Below are 2,688 nucleotides of genomic sequence, written 5' to 3'. Positions count from 1 at the left end.
GCAATGGTTTTTTTGTTTGGAGAGAATCCATTCCCCTAAAATTATTGCAATTCCAGGAGGTAAAGCAAATTCTGTTAGATGTTCTCTTACCAAGCAAATTAAACTCTTTTATCCTATGTTCAAAGTCCTGGTGTGGCACTGTATGAAAGGCTAACCACAAGGTTGTGGTTCAAATCTGTCAGCTGCTCCTCACTATGAGTTGGAACCAACGCAAAGCACTTAACAACAACATCTTATGTTCATTTCAGCATTCTTGAGCTTACTTGTTTTAATTTTCTGGGGGTGGGGGCTACATTTAAGTTATCTATGCCTCAGTTCACTTAGATCTCTAAAATAAAGAAAAACTTCTTCAGAGTGTAGGTTTTATTCATGTAAACTACTCAAGGAACAGGATCAATACAATTATTCTGAAACATACTAAAAATGAAACCAAATTTCTGTTTAACTGAGTACCCTCCAGGATAAATTAAGAATTTGTTTTTAAAAACACATTTCTGATGTCTTTGAGGAGCTCCTCAAATGATGTGATTCATTTGAGGATGCTGTATAGTGTCATTTATTGAAATATTAGGATGTTGTTGTTAGGTGCCATTGAGGGGGTACTGACTCATAATGACCCTATGCACAATAGAATGAAACACCGCCTAGCCCTACGCCATCCTCACAATCATTGCTACATTTGATCCCATCTCTGCTGCCACTGTGCCAATTTCATTGGGGGTCTTCCTCTTTTCTTCAACCCTCCATTTATCCTTCTCCAGGGACTGGTCCTTCCTGACAATATGTACAAAGTATGAGAGATGAAGTCTGGCCATCCTGGCTTCCAGGGAACATTCTGGCTGTATTTCTTCTAACACAGATTGGCTTGTTCTTTTGGTAGCCCATTGTACTTTTAATATTCTCCTCTAACATCAGAACTCAAATGAATCAATTATTCTGCAGTCTGCCTATTCACTGGGCAACTTTTTTTTTTTTTTTTTTCCTAAGCCAAACTGTATCCAGTTTATACTTTTCATAAACAATCATGGTATTCAGGCAGGGCATGGGCAGACAATTGTTAACAGTATACAACAACTTTCAAACTCCCTTCTTCAATGGACTACCAAAATCAGAAAGCCACTATAAAACCCAATGAAGTCTTCATCTGATGGTCTGAACAGGGAAAGTTTAGAGTGAGGGTTGACATTTCACATTTAGCATGTTGTTTAACAACTTTTCACGAGCAGACCCTGACTTTCAGAAAATGAAATGAAAAAGGAAGGATTACCAATCTGAAGACCCACAATCTCAACAAAGGAACCGCTGCTCTTTTGAGGGGTGCAGCTGAGTTGGCACCACTGGAAAGTGCAGATTGCCTGACACATGAATAACCAGTTCTCTGAGGTCAGGTCCCAACAGGTCTCTAGGTTTATGGGAGTCAAGTCTATGCTGAAGGCAGAGAGGGCGAAGAGGATATGAAAATGTAAAAACAAATTGTATTTTTCCCACACCACACGGCATTTATGCACCAAGGTGGCTAATGTGTGTTAACGTCTGGGAATCCCTCCTCCTGGGAATCAAGAGGGAGTCTCTCAAAACTAGATGGGAAAGGTGTTTGCTTCCGCATCAATCCAGCTTTGGAGACACTGTATTAGTGGCATTTGCCTCTTTCCCCCAAAACAATGAAGTGTTTTGTGTGCTAACAGCATAGCTTTAAAAAAAAAAGTAAAACAAAATTCTGCATTTTTATAAAACTTGATAAAAAATAGTATTTCAAACTGTACAGTCACCAGAAGTACACAGTTATCAAAAATGCACACACTTCACTTGGCATCCCCAGCACCTTTAGCTTTCTGTGCCTGGTCTGTTTTGGCATCTCCATTTTCTGCAGTGTTATTCCCATCCGTGCCAGCATCAGCTTTCCCCTTTTTGACATGCAGGGGTCATTTCAGGCTTAGGTTCTGGTTTTGGAGGAGCAGGTTTAGCAGATAACCTTGCGGATCTCCTTTGAGGTTCATACTTCACCTTGGCTTTATCTCCCTTAGCATTCCCTTCAGCCTTTCTCTTGGGCATGGTGGCTTTGGCGGCGGGGCGCAGGCGCTGGACGCGGGGATGCAGCTACGCGAGGGCTTTGGTTGATCTGGGGGTCGTTCTCACCTCTTCTTCACACTGCTTCACTGGGCAACTTTTATATGCACCAGAGGTTATTGAAAATACCATGACTTGGGTCAGACATACTGCAGATAGTCTGCAAACTGACATCTTTACTCTTCAACACTTAAAGACTTCTTGTGCAGCATATTTGCCTAATGCAATACATCATTTGATTTCTTGACTGTTGCTTTCATGAGTTCCTAGCAAAAATATTAGGAGAAACTGTTAAGTGAATGTTTAAAGGGAGTAAAAAGGATTTTGCTTAATATAGCATGAGTTATATTTTTAATCATTCTGCATTTTATTGCTCCATTCTTAAAGCATAAAAATACAAATTTCTCTTGCATATACTACTTTCTGATTTAGATACCCAAATCCTGTAGTGTGTGAGACCTTTCTATTTCCACATGTTCAGACCTTCAGAACACTTTGCTTGAACTCATACAATAGTTGCCTTACTTGTTCTGCCTTCAATCACTCCACTGCAATCCATTCTGTACACTGTGGCCAAATGAACCTTTCTGAACATCTGTGATCATGCTAGGATCTTATTCA

The 2,688-nt window shown here is 40.2% G+C and overlaps 1 pseudogene; it reads right to left on the bottom strand.

Annotated features, from left to right (window-relative positions):
• Positions 1 to 1,802: 1,802 nt before the first annotated feature.
• On the bottom strand, positions 1,803 to 2,052 carry LOC102811123 (annotated as a pseudogene).
• Positions 2,053 to 2,688: the final 636 nt, after the last annotated feature.

Source organism: Chrysochloris asiatica, unplaced genomic scaffold, assembly GCF_000296735.1.
Source record: "Chrysochloris asiatica unplaced genomic scaffold, ChrAsi1.0 scaffold00062, whole genome shotgun sequence".
Lineage (NCBI taxonomy): Eukaryota > Metazoa > Chordata > Mammalia > Afrosoricida > Chrysochloridae > Chrysochloris > Chrysochloris asiatica.
Note: the sequence above shows the minus strand (reverse complement) of the source record. Positions and strands in the feature narration are given on the sequence as shown.